The 14627-nt window shown below is 33.9% G+C and overlaps 1 pseudogene; it reads left to right on the forward strand.

Moving 5' to 3' along the window:
* The first annotated feature begins 14296 nt into the window (after positions 1 to 14296).
* On the forward strand, positions 14297 to 14387 carry LOC135275053 (small nucleolar RNA U13; annotated as a pseudogene).
* The last annotated feature ends 240 nt before the right edge of the window (positions 14388 to 14627 follow it).

Consider the following 14627-nt stretch of genomic DNA (forward strand, 5'->3'; position numbering starts at 1 on the left):
TTTTCTGAGGAGAATTTCAAGCCAGCTGCAGAAATTTGCCTAAGTAACAAGGAGCTGAAGGTTAACCCACAAGACTGTAAGGAAAATGTCTCCAGGGCATGTCTGAGGTCTTCATGGCAGCCCCTCCCATCACAAGCCTGGAGACCTAGGAAGAAAAGATGATTTCTGGGCCAGGTCCAGGGTCCCTGTGCTGTGTGCAACCTAGCAACTTGGTGCTCTGTGTCCCAGACACTCCAGTCATGACTAAAAGGGGCCAATGTAGAGCTCAAGCTGTGACTTCAGCAGGTGCAAACCTCAAGCCATGGCAGCTTCCATGTGGTATTGAGCCTGCGAGTGCACAGAAGTCAAGACTCGGGTCTGGAAACCTCTGCCTTGATTTCAGAAAATGTATGAAAACACCTGGATGCCCAGGCAGCAATTTGCTGCAGGAGCAGGGCCCTCATGAAGAACCTCTGCTAGGGCAGTGCAGAAGGGAAATGTGCAGCCAGAGCCCCCACACAGAGTCCCTACTATGGCACTGCCTAGTGGAATTGTGAGAAAAGTGCCACCGTCCTCCTGATCCCAGAATGGTACATCCACTGACAGCTTGCACCGTGTTCCTGGAAAAGCTGCAGACACTCAATGCCAGCCTGTGAAAGCAGCCAGGAGGGAGGCTGCACAGTGCAAAGCCAGAGGGGCGAAACTGTCCAAGACCATGGGAACCAACCTCTTGCATCAGTGTGACCCACATGTGAGACCTAGAGTCAAAGGAGATCATTTGGAGCTTTAAGATTTGACTGCCCCACTGGATTTTGGACTTGCATGGACCCTGCTAGCCCCTTTGTTTTGGCCAATATTTTCCATTAGGAATGGCTGTATTTACCTAATACCTCTACCTCCATTATGTCTAGGAAGTTACTAACTTGCTTTTGATTTTACAGGCTCGTAGCCAGAAGGCATTCGCCTTGTCTCAGATGGGACTTTAACTGTGGACTTTTGGGTTAATGCTGAAGTGAGCTAAGACTTTGGAGGACTGTTGGGAAGGCATTATTGGTTTTGACATGTGAGGACATGAGGTTTGGAAGGGTGGAATAATATGGTTTGGCTGTTTCCCCACCCAAATCTCATCTTTAATTGTAACTCCCACAATTCCCATGTGTCCTGGAAGGGACTCAGTAGGAGTTAATTGAATCACGGGGATGAGTCTTTCTTGTGCTGGTTTCATGATAGTAGATAAATCTCATGAGATCTAATGATTTTATAAAGAAGAGGTGCCCTGAATAAGTTCTCTCTTTCTCTTTGAATGATTTGCGCCTCTTTGCCTTCTACCATGACTGTGAGACTTCTTCAGCCATGTGGAACTGTTAAGTCCATTAAATCTCTTTTTCTTCCAAGCCTCAGGTATGTCTTTGTTAGCAGAGTGAATATGAACTAATACAATGAATTACTTTCTATTTTCTCCTGAAGCATGTCCTACAATCATCAACATTTGCCATTTTATCCATGAATTTTTAGTTGTATGTTTATTGCTTGAAAGTATAAATGTTATAATGATGTATTTGTTTTTGTCTAAATAAAGGCATATGTCTGGATATATAACTTAGATACTGTTTTTGTTGAATATGAACATATAACAGTTTGACTGTCTGACTTATATTCAGCAACATGCTTTGTTACCACCTGTCATACATATACATCTACATTTCCATTTAACTATCTTTTAGTACCAAAGTTTAGAAGTAAGCACATGCTACTTACTTTTCTATAAGGCTTGGCTTTGCTGTAGAAAATTTGAAACAAATTTATATTTATCCTAAATAATACTGTTTATATTTTAACCAAAATTTTTATCTGGATGGATCATTTAAAAATTGTCATTTAGGCTGCAGTTTACTATGCTTTTTGTTTTTTTAATCCAAATAGAAATAGGAATGACAATGAAAAAATTTCAACCAAACTGGTTGGCAAATGTGAGTACTATGGAAAACAAGACTAAAACAAGGACCTGAGCCTACTGAAAGTTACTCAGTCCTGTTTTATACCAAACCAACATAATCTGTGAATTATGGATTGCTAAAAGCATATGATAATTTTGCGTGTTTTCTGGAAACCCTTAGCATCCATGTATACAATGATGATTGGCTAATTGTAAATTATGTAGTTTGTCAATATAATTATATAATGAGTTACAAACAGTACCATAAAATGGAAATGTATGTGTGTAAGTGTTTAATTACAAATAGTTCGGAGACGCTTGGCCTCCTGTATTTTCTCTCTTCAATTTAGAATAAGAGAAGAGAAACAGAACCATTCTTAAATATGTCTCAAATAATAGTAAAGCTAATTATGCAGATAAATGGTCTCATTTTATTTTTCATAGTTTTCAACATCCTGTCTTGATAGACATTGTGATATGCTTAAAAATTATCTAATATAATTTTAATTATATAAAAATATATATGAATATACACAGAAAATGTCTATAAAGATGTATACCATTAGACTAATAGTAATTTAATGCAGGTTATAATTTATTATATTTCTTGTCCTTAATTTTCCTTTTGTTTTACTGATTTGAGACTCCTAGTTTATGTGGATTAAAATTATATTCACTTTAAAGTAAGAAAAAGTGAGAAATTATAATTAGTTTAGTATTTTCTAAATAGTGTTCTAAATTTCTAATTTCTAATTGAGTATGGCCAATACCTACACTCTAGCCATTTCTGGAAATAAAATTGCCACATAGCTAAATTGTGGCAAATTTTAATGATAAATACTGAAAAAATTATTGTTTTTTTCTGATTTTCTAGACTAATCTAAATTTCAAAGCAGTACCCACTAGAATTAGAATGATTTCCAATATGTCAGCCATGCATTGGGAAAGGCCTAACACTTGGCAGTTGCAGATTATTTTAATAATTCAACTGGGCAGATGAAGTTCATACAGGTTAGACAGTCATGACATGCTGTATATAATTGATATCTCCAAACGAGTAGGCATTAACATAATTTACTAGCCTGCATAAAACCAGTCCCTTAGTTAATAAAATCCTGTTGTTTATCTTTTTGCTTTCATTGTCACTTGAAGACATTATATGAGATGTGAAGACATTATATGAAATACAAATGATATAGACCACTAGTGTGTGTTTTCCTTCAGAAATGTCTATTTTATAAAGAAGCTCAATTATTCACTCTATGAAAGTATCTTTATAAAATGACTTTGACATCTCAAGAATATTCTATATCACAAAAGAAAACTACTTTTAAGATAAGTGAGTATTGAATACTATCTACTATCTCCTGCAAATATGTCTTTAGGTAGTCTTTTATGAAAACACCAGGAAATATATGACTCTCTGTGTTTTGAGAGTTTATATTTAATTTTCTAAAGTGAATTGGCATTCAATAAATATTCCTGAATTTAAAGTCAGATTCTAAGATCTCATTCTCACTCTTCAATTTAAGCTCTTTATTTCTTTTTATCTGAAAGAAGACTTGAGTTGTGAAAGTAAACTCCCTGTTAGAAATGTATCAAATAATTTATCTATTACAAGTAGGAGAAAGTAAAATTTTTATTCACATTACTTATTATTTACAGAAATCAGAAATGTTTACACAATTTTAAACACAGATACACACCTGTGAATTTTTAAAGATTATAAGCCTGTTTTAACTGTCCTTGAGAATCTACATAGTGCACATGAGTTTGATTTTATTTTATACAAACTATATTTTTATGTAAATAATATATTAGAAAAAGATATGAATTATATGAAATTATGTATATGAACAAATTATTATAAATATGTAATATTTTACATGTTTTCAACTTAATGAAAATCAATTTGTGATATTTTGACAAATAATAAAGATAATGGCAAGCATAGGGTAATAAATTCATTAAAATGTTTGTTTTCCATTTTTCATATGATAAAGCTCTCTAGGTATTTAAGTGACTGACAATCTTATTTAAATATTCCTACTTTTTGTATTTTGTTATGGAGAATTTTGCATGGGATATTCTAGATGCTGTTGCATTTGTTCTTGCTCCCAACTGTCATTTGAGGTAGCATGGCAAAGATTGACACAAGTCTTTGTATTAACTTGGAGATAACAAAGACAATACTGAAAATTTGACAATTAAAAACTGGGAAGCAGAACCTTCTGGAACTTTTAATTGGCCATAATAAATGGAAGAAATGCAAGAAATTTCTGCAACAATGGCTATAACTATTTTAAAGAGTATTCTATCAGTAATTTGAGATACTGGCTTGTTATCAAACTGGATAAGGTGGTTGCATATTAATTGGAGAGTCTGAATTAGAATTTTAAGGATATTTGAATGTCTGGAATGATTTGATTATGTATTATTTCAGTAATTCATCATTCATCTGTGATATTTCTAAAAAGCCATAACATGGAGAGTAGAGGATAAATTTGAACAAGACTATGTTTATATCACACCAGTGTAGAGCATTTAAAATAAATGCAAAACTGAACTTTACACTTTCCTTTTCAAAGTCCCATGTTGTTCAACAATCAGGCACTCATGTACACAGACACACAGAAATACATACACTGAATTTAGCATTGGCTTCAATGTAATGTCACACTGTACATATCTAAAAATTACAGATTAGTAACACTCTCTAAACTGACTTCTAGAAATGTGTGTTGTCTTTTTCAGTATTTTCTTTGTTTCTTTATAAAAACAAATGATACTTGTTTTCACCAAACATGCTTCTGATTTCAGAATTTCAAAGCCATGCCTGGCTTCATGAGTGTGTGAATGGTATAGTCACACCTGTTTCTTCAAATGCCTTGAATCCAGCCTTTTTAGAGGTGCTCTGTGCATTTGTTGGGTCATGCCTTAAGTGCAACTTAAAAGGATGGGATTTTATGACCAGTTCTGTGTCAGGGAGGAGGGAGATGGGTAGACACAACAGATTCAGGTGACTGAAAATTATAAGAAAGCATTGAAAAGAGGATGGTGAGTACAACAGATTAAAATAAGAGATCCATTATATTTTGTTTTAAGTAAACCCACCCACATATATACCCATACATGCCTTCTTAAATATTTTTTTTTGTCATTGAAATATAACAATTGTACATGTTTGTGAGATGCATAGTGACGTTTCCATATATGCAGTGTAAGCTGACCAGATGAAGGTAATTAACATACATACCATCTCAAACATTCTTTCTTTGTGTTGGGAATGTTCAATAGCCATTCTATAGTGCTGTAGAACACGGGAATGGTATAGTCACATCTGTTTCTTTAAATGCCTTGAATCCTGCCTTTATAGAGGTGCTCTGTACATTCGTTGGGTCATGTCTTAAGTGCAACTGATAAAGATGGGATTTTATGACCAAGTCTGTGTAGCTATAATTTTGTATCATCTTAACAAATCTCTATTTCCCATTTTTCTCCTACATTTACTCCTACTTTCCCAGCCTCTAGTAACCTCTGTACTACTCTACTTTTTTTAGTAATATTTTAATGTATGTAGATATTCTTTTTGTTGTTTTTTTTTTATTTTTTATTTTTTGTACTTTAGATTCTGGGGTACATGTGCAGACCATGCAAGATTGTTGCATAGGTACGTTCATGGCAAGGTGGTTTGTTACCACCATCCCTCTATCACCTATACCTGACATTTCTCCCCGCATTATCCCTCCTCGACCCTCCTTCCCACTATCCCTCCCATAGCCCCCACTAACAGACCCCAGTGTGTGATGCTCTCCCCTGTGTCCAAGTGTTCCCATTGTTCAACACCCGCCTGTGAATGAAAACATGCAGTGTTTGATTTTCTGTTCTTGTGTCAGTTTGCTGAGAATGATGGTTTCCAGGTTCATCCATGTCCCTACAAAGGACACAAACTCATTGTTTTTTATGGCTGCATGGTATTCCATGGTGTATATATGCCACATTTTCTTTGTCCAGTCTATCATTGATGGACATGTGGATCCAGGTCTTTGCCATTATAAACAGTGCCTCAATGAACATGTATGTGCATGTGTCTTTATAATAGAATGATTTATAGTCCTTTAGGTATATACCCAGTAATGGGATTGCTGGGTTAATGAAATTTCTATTTCTAGCTCCTCGAGGAATCGCCACACTGTCTTCCACAATGGTTGAACCAATTTACACTCCCACCAACAGTATAAAAGTGATCCCACTTCTCCACATCTTCCCCAGCATCTGTTGTCTCCAGATTTTTTTAGTCATCGCCATTCTAACTGGCATGAGATGGTATCTCAATGTGGTTTTAATTTGTATTTCTCTAATGACTAGTGATAATGAGCATTTTTTCATATGTTTGTTGGCTTCGTATGTCTTTTTTTGAAAAGTGTCTGTTCATATCCTTCGTCCACTTTTGAATGAGTTAGTTTTTTCTTGTAAATCTGTTTCAGTTCTTTCTTATAAACAATATTTAATATTCTTGATATTAGTCCTTTGTCAGATGGGTAGATTGTAAAAATTTTTTCCCATTCTGTTGGTTGCTGGTTCACTCTAATGATTATTTCTTTTGCAGTACAGAAGCTCTGAAGTTTAATTAGATCACATTTGTCTATTTTGACTTTTGTTGCCATTGCTTTTGGTGTTTTAGTCATGAAGTCCTTGCCTACGCCTATGTCCTGAATGGTTTTGTCTAGGTTTTCTTCTAGGGTTTTTATGGTGTTAGGTCTTATGTTTAAGTCCTTAATCAATCTGGAGTTAATTTTAGTATAAAGTGTCAAGAAGGGGTCCAGTTTCTGCTTTCTGCACATTGGTAGTCAATTTTCTGAACACCATTTATTAAACAGAAGATCCTTTCCCCATTGCTTGTTTTTGTCAGTTTTGTCAAAGATCAGATGGTTGTAGATGTGTGGTGTTGCTCCAGACGCCTCTGTTCTGTCCCATTGGTCTATGTCTCTGTTTTGATACCAGTACCATGCTGTTTTGATTACTGTTGCCTTGTAGTATAGCTTGAAGTCTGGCAGCATGATGCCACCAGCTTTGTTCTTTTTGCTTAGGTTGTCCTGGCTATGCGGGTTCTTTTTTGGTTCCACATGAAGTTTAAAGTGTTTTTTTCCAGTTCTGTAAAGAAAGTCATTGGTAGTTTGATGGGGATAATGTTGAATCTATAAATTACTTTGAGTAGTATGGCCATTTTCACAATATTGATTCTACCTAACCCTGAGCATGGAATCTTTTTCCATCTGTTTGTGTCCTCTCTTATTTCCTTGAGCAGTGGTTTGTAGTTCTCCTTGAAGAGGTCCTTTACCTCCTTTGTTTGTTGAATTCCTAGGTATTTTATTCTTCTTGTAGCAATTGTGAATGGGAGTTTGCTCTTGATTTGGCTCTCTGTTTGTCTGTTATTGGTGTATAGGAATGCTCATGATTTCTGCACATTGATTTTGTATACTGTGACTTTGCTGAAGTTGCTTATCAGCTAAAGGAGAGTTTGGGCTGAGATGATGGGGTCTTCTAGATATACAATCATGTCATCTGCAAATAGAGACAGTTTGACTTCCTCCTTTCCTAATTGAATACCCTTTATTTCTTTTTCTTGCCTGATTGCTCTGGCTAGAACTTCCAATACTATATTGAATAGGAGTGGTGAGAGCGGGCATCTTTGTCTAGTGCCTGATTTCAAATGGAATTCTTCCAGCTTTTGCACCTTCAGTGTGATATTGGCTGTAGGTTTGTCATATATAGCTTTTATCATTTTATGATATGTTCCATTAATACCTAGTTTATTGAGAGTTTTTAGCATGAAGGGCTGTTGAATTTTGTTGAAGGCCTTCTCTGCATCTATTGAGATAATAATGTGGTTTTTGTCTTTGGTTCTGTTTATGTGGTGAATTACATTTATAGACTTTAGTATGTTGAACCAGCCTTGCATCCCCGGGATGAAGCCTACTTGATCATGATAGATAAGCTTTTTGATGTGCTGTTGCAATTGGTTTGCAGTATTTTGTTGAAGAGATTTGCATCTATGTTCATCATAGACATTGGCCTGAAGTTTTCTTTTTTTTTTTTCTTGTATATAGGAGTGTGTGAGTGTGTGCATTTTTTCCTTTCTCTTGGTATTCACATTTATTTTATGCTTGGAAGGACACCTTAGAAATTTATGCCAGCAAAAGATGGGTGCTCATTCTCTTGATGTTTACCTTACACTCCCTATGCTCATAGAACTCAAGAGCCTCATTTGTAAAGTCCCCAGATAATAAAAACCTTTGAGGATCTTGGTAAGTAGGAACCTCTCACTGAGGACATTATTAACAGGGAACTTCCACTTGCCTCAAGATGGATTCTTCAGGAGTGGGTATTGTAATTGACATATTTAAATAACTACAAGCATTCCAGGTGATATTTATCTTCATGGAATTATGGAAAGTGTTATAGCGCACATAATATATATTGGTCCACCACCTTTTTCCAAATTTGCAAAGAAAAGCTATGTAGAAACACATTTATTTCACCTATATTTCTCCATATATAATTGAGAAGAAGTGAGGAGTGTATCATAAAAAAAATGATTACTGCTAGTATACACTCAAGAAAAGTTTTGGGGAAATTAAACTATGATATATGTATTTTTTTAGTCTCTATTTCTATGAGAAAAACAGATACCTGAATTCAATATATTTATGAGCTTACTGAATATATAATAATTTAAAATATAATTGATTTTGAAATGAAGGACATAATATATAGAATAACATATAGTTAGCTATTCGAAATAAGTTAACTTTAATTTTGGATAGTAATTTTTTTAACGTTCCTTTATAGTTAGCAATAATACATAAAAGATCTGGAAAAAAAAGATGTAGCTTAATAGAATATTTGAAATCTATTTTCAATCAGACACTCATGACAGTCAAGGAAAGCCACAGTAGCTCCATGCATCTCAGTTTTACTTTTTTTTTTTCTGTAAATTGTAACAATAACGTCACTTCTTTCTACCTCATCAGGTTTTAGTAAGGATAAGTGAGAAAATGTTTTAAATATACTCTATAACTCATAAAATCTCATGTATCTTATATAAATTTTATGCTCTGATAAAATAAATCACATAATCTGAAGAATTTTACACTGATATTGAATTCAATTAAACATCATTGCAATTATAAGTTTTCTGTATGGTCATTATATAACATGCTCAATATCATGTTTAAATTCAGTTCTTAAATTGACACTGATATACTGCTATCAATTCCAAAATGGCTGGGAGAATAAACTTAAAGTGACAACCAGTGCAAACATTTCTTTTGGAAGATGAGATTATTTGTGCAGATGCTTTTCCTTCTGACCTCCTATTACAGAGTTTTAGTACTTAGGGATGCTAAAAATTGGACAGCTCATCTGCTCTTTAGACAGTCTTTCTCAACTATTAGGATCATCAAGCTGCTCAATTACAGTCAATAATTGGGCTTATCTAGCCCTCAAAAATCATCACATATCCTTGCAAGTTGTGCCTCGGTGATTATATTTCCTGGTGATCTACTGGTAGCAATAGTTACCATGTCAGATTCATCTTCACATGTTTACCGTCAGAACATAGGTATTTGGGAAACATTTCAATATTACTTTGAGGATGTCTTATCTAGTCTTTTCACTTTTATGTCTTTGAAAATATTTTTAAGAAAGCAATAATTGCCTCCATAATTAATAGCCTGAGACAAAAATGATCCTGATTGCTGTGGCAAGCTGGTATATAACACCATCCACCAACCTCTCACAGGGAACAATTTGAGGTAATGAATTATGACAGAAACATTGTTGTTTGCAAAATAATTAGGTGATAAAAATAGATGAATTATTAGGCTTTTATATTATACACTGGTGGTTCTGTGATATGAAAGGTTGCAGGTTTTTTTCTCTCCTCTTTTGAAATCCGCTTGTGTATACAATCATAACTTATGCCTTCTCAGTTTGATTGCCTACAGTTCTTGTATGACAACAATAGCAACACTTAGAATTAGCTCAAGGATGAAAATATATCTGGCTAATTTCACATGGAATAGTTCTGTTGCTTTAATTAACTTATCCCAATAAAACAATTTGTTCCTTTTTAGTATTGTACATTTTGCAATATAAAAATTAAGTCAGATTAAAAGTATGACCTATAAGAAAAAGTGTTTGGAATTATAAATCTTGGTTGTTGAATTAAATGTCTTTAATTAGCAAAAAGGAGGCAATAATATAAATTTTAAAAAACTAAGAAACTAGTGAAGAACATAATTATACTTCGAAGTCCTTTGCCTTTCTCAAGTTTCCTTTGAATGCTTGATGCCAACTCTGATTCTTCAGTCTGAATATTCAAGCATATAAAATTGTCTTTCATTCTCCATGCCAACTTCATGGATGTTTGAATGAGGTTAGTATTCCTAGGATTTTATATAATCTTTTCCTTATAATCCCCCTTTCATTCCTTGGCCATTCTATAAAACAAAAAGACAACAGAATTTAAGTTAGCACTCTTGATTGTCTTACATAAGAAGCTCCCACACTATATTTATACAAAATAGAAGTTGCTGCTTTATAATACAGGAAACTTGAAAGCACTTGCCCCTTGTAAACATGACCTGTATGAATCATTAATGACATGAGAGAAATCTCCTGCTAAGAAAACAAATGATCTGCTTTCTGCTGAGTGGGAAGCTCTGACTTTGGGTCACAGGCAAGGTGATATGATCAGGCATCAAGTAAGGTCGTGAAAATTGGAGACTGTTTAGAATTTCCTGGAGGAAGATTTATTTTTCTTAATTTTTTCAATAATTTCAAAAGGTCCATACCAGGAGGACTACTGGCATCTTCAAACATTAATACAAATTTCTGCATACAACACATTAGTTGAGGAAATGTGGAATGAAGGTCAAAAACCTTTTTATTTTTTGACCTTCATTCCACATTTTTATTTAGTATTTGTTTCAACCTAACTAATAAAACAACAGCTTGAAATTGATCCAAAAATGATTTGGAATAGCAAATATGATTTAAGATGTCAGGATACATAGAAAACTGGAAAATCTTCTTAGCATAGAAAACTGGAAAATCTTCTTAGCATATGGTAAAGTCTTAGCACAACTGGCCTCTGTCCAAGAATTTACTGGTATCTCCAAACATTTTACTGATACCCCCACACATTTTATTGGTTACCTTCAAGCATTTTACTAGTACCCCCAAACGTTTTACTGGTACCTCCAAACACTTGACAGGCACTAAATACCATCTATTAATACTTAAATCCTGTCTAGAATCTATGATTCTGAAAACATGGTTGAAATATTAGGAAATAAAGTATTACAATGTAAATTGTTCTACTTTATTAGAGCATTTTAACACTTAAATTCCTTTTGTGTTACTTTTATTGTTCTATGAAGAAAATGCATTCAAGCTCTTTCTCCTTTTATGAAGTCTTCTGCCATTTCTTACAACTCTTTTAACAGTACTTTCGGGTGTTTATCAAATTACTTTCTTATGTATTCAAGTTATTTATTCTTTTACTTTGGTTTTTATTTATTCTTTAAGGCACATATATGATGATTAATTCTTATATATATATTTATTTATAAATATTTTACATAGTTTCTAATTTCTGACTTTTAAGTTAATGAGCAGTAATTCTTTTTTATTTCTACTCCCATTCATTTTATTTAGTTTTGATATTTTTATTTTAGGGATGCATTTTGTCCTCAACTCAATTGGCTGTGATTGGTTTAGACTTCTTAACTTTATATTTAAAAATTAGGTGAATTCTTCTTAAATATAATAACATTTTAAAACTCTAAATACATATTATTTTAAGAGAAAAAAAGAGTCATTTTTGTCTTATATGAGACCAGACACCAGATGTCTCCAGCATAGTTGGAAAACCAAGATCCTAGTCCAGGGGAGATGGAAAAATGCAGCATTAAATACTATTTTTTAGAACAAATAATTGAGGAGAAGATAGTTTAGAAGAAGAAAAAGCTAAGAGAGTAGTCTCACTTTATCAGTAGTTTTACTTTCTGCCATTTCAGTTGTCTATGGTTAGCCATGGTTAGAAAATACTGAATGCAAAATTTCAGAAACAATTCATAAATTTTATATTGCATGTAGTTTGGAGTAGTTTGAAAAAATGTTCGGTCATTCTGATCCATCCTGCTCTGGACATGAGTTGTCCCTTCATCCAGCATATCCAGGATGTGTATGCTACACGCCTGAGAGTCTCCCAGTAGCCTTCTTGGTGATAAGTTCAACAGACCACAACAATAATAAAATAACGAGGGTGAGGAAATTATAGTATAATTTAAGTATAGTATAATATTTTGAGAGGGTGAAAGAGCACATACACAACCTTTTATTACACCATATTGTTAAAATTCTTCTATTTTATTAATAGTTATTGTTTATCTTATTGTATCTAATTTGTAAATTAAACTGTATCATGGGTACTTCTGTATAGAAAAAAACAGTACATTTAAGTTTAGATACTATCCACAGTTTCGGGTATCCTCTGGGAGTGTTGGAACGAATCTCCTACTGAGAAGAGAGGACTCCTGTAATAGCTGTTTAGAGAAATGTTAGATAGCATCTCAGACAATGCTAACATTTCTCATATGATAAAAATGAGATTCAAGGAAAAATTATTATTAAATACTGAACCATGCAGTCAATGTAGAGCCAAGTTTACACGGCAGTGGTTTCTGATTATAAGGTTAACTCTTCCTTGAAATACCACTTGTTGCCTGTCCATTAGGCTGCTCTAAATATAAACATAAGAATCAAGAGTGAAGTAGACCTAGAGCTAATAGCGCTAATAGAGCATTAGAATCTTAAATAAGTAAATAAGCAAGCTGTAAAAATACATCAATCCATAAGACATATAAATATCCAGTAAAAGAAGTTGAACATGTCGAGAAGTTGATCAAAATGAGTTGGTTGCAAAGGAAAACCAGCAGGCATGTAAGAACTAGAAAATATCATCTAATTTTGAAACTGAGTGTTTGCATTTTCTCCGGTGGCAAGTGTCCATTTGAGCCACATGATATCACATGGTTTACTAGGCATTTCTGATATAAGACATAACAGATATAAAGGATCAATGGTAGGCTGGGCATGGTGGCTCACGCCTGTAATCCCAGCACTTTGGGAGGCAGAGGTGGGCAGATTACCTGAGGTCAGGAGTTTGAGACCAGCCTAACCAACATGGAGAAACCCTGTCTCTACTAAAAGTATAAAATTAACCGGACATAGTGGTGCATGCCTGTAATCCCAGCTACTCAAGAAACTGAGGCAGGAGACTCACTTGAACGCGGGAGGTTGCAGTAAACCGAGATCATTCAATCTTGTTGCCCACTGCACTCCAGCCTGGGCAACAAGGGTGAAACTTCACCTAAAAAAGAAGGAAAGAAAAAATGATCAAAGGTATGTGGTACAGTCATATGTGAATGATATTCAGAGTGTTATATAAATGATCTCAGACTAGGAGATTTAATGCTAGTTTAAAGAAGCCAGCAGATTACATGACTATTTCTTTCTTCAATTTACAGATAAAATAGATTATTTATTTAAGAAAGCAAATAACAGAGCCCATTCTCAAAGAAAGAAAAAAGTCTCCAGGGTTCAGACATAAAAAATGAACTAAACAAAATATACAACCTGAATTTGTACAGATGGTCCAAGAACTAAAAATAGGCTAATAAATAAAATGTATGTATTAAGGGTTGATACTCTAAATATAAATCAGGAAAAATAAGTTATAAAAAAGTTGACAAATTAGAAATAGAAATAACATTGAAAGAATAATATAATAGATAAAATATAAGTTAAAAACACATTGAAAAATGTAGGTATGCTAGAACTTTGTAAATTATTTTTAACAAATGCAAATAAGTTGTCCAAATTGATAGAAAAAAACAGAGCTTGATAAACCAAGGAAAATTCTAGAGTAATAAGAATAAACCAGCACTAAAAGAAAATGAAATAGTAATATCAGAACCATACCTTAATGAATGATAAGGTGTAAACATTTGGGAACCTTTCCCACTCCCTGTCAAAAAGGAAAGAATTAACAGAGTATACAAATCAGAAGACACAAATCTGTATAACAAAGTTCACACCAGACATTCTGGAAGATCCTCTGTATCCTCAATGTGCTTCCTGACACATATAAACATGATCGAGATGAAGTTAATAATCACATAATATCTCACTATGTTCCACTCTTTCTCAAGTGAAGAAAACTCCTGCTTTTGGAATTCTATTTAGTAAAAGTAATCAGAATGCTGCCCTTTTTTAAAACTAGAATTTTATTTAAGCACTCACAATGTAAAAATTATTCTCAAGCGTGATGACTAGGCATTTATGTGCACATGTGAGATGCATCTTCCTCAAGTTTTGATGGCAGCACATTACCCATCTGACATGAAAGAAAAGAAGAGAAAAAATAATAATTACCCACGAAGGTTAAGCAATATACGTGTGTGTGTGTGTGTGTGTGTGTGTGTGTACACATATGCACTTAAAGTAGTATTAATCCATGAAATGTGTACTTAGTATTGTGTGTGTGCATATATATATATATATATATGTATATACGGCTTTAAGCACTATTGTTAACTGGAAATGTGTTGGATTTATGTAGCTGTCTAGGCTCACTTGCACA

The sequence above is a fragment of the Aotus nancymaae genome, unplaced genomic scaffold, assembly GCF_030222135.1.
Source record: "Aotus nancymaae isolate 86718 unplaced genomic scaffold, 86718_ANA_hifiasm-v0.15.2.pri h1tg000014l, whole genome shotgun sequence".
In the NCBI taxonomy this organism is placed as follows: domain Eukaryota; kingdom Metazoa; phylum Chordata; class Mammalia; order Primates; family Aotidae; genus Aotus; species Aotus nancymaae.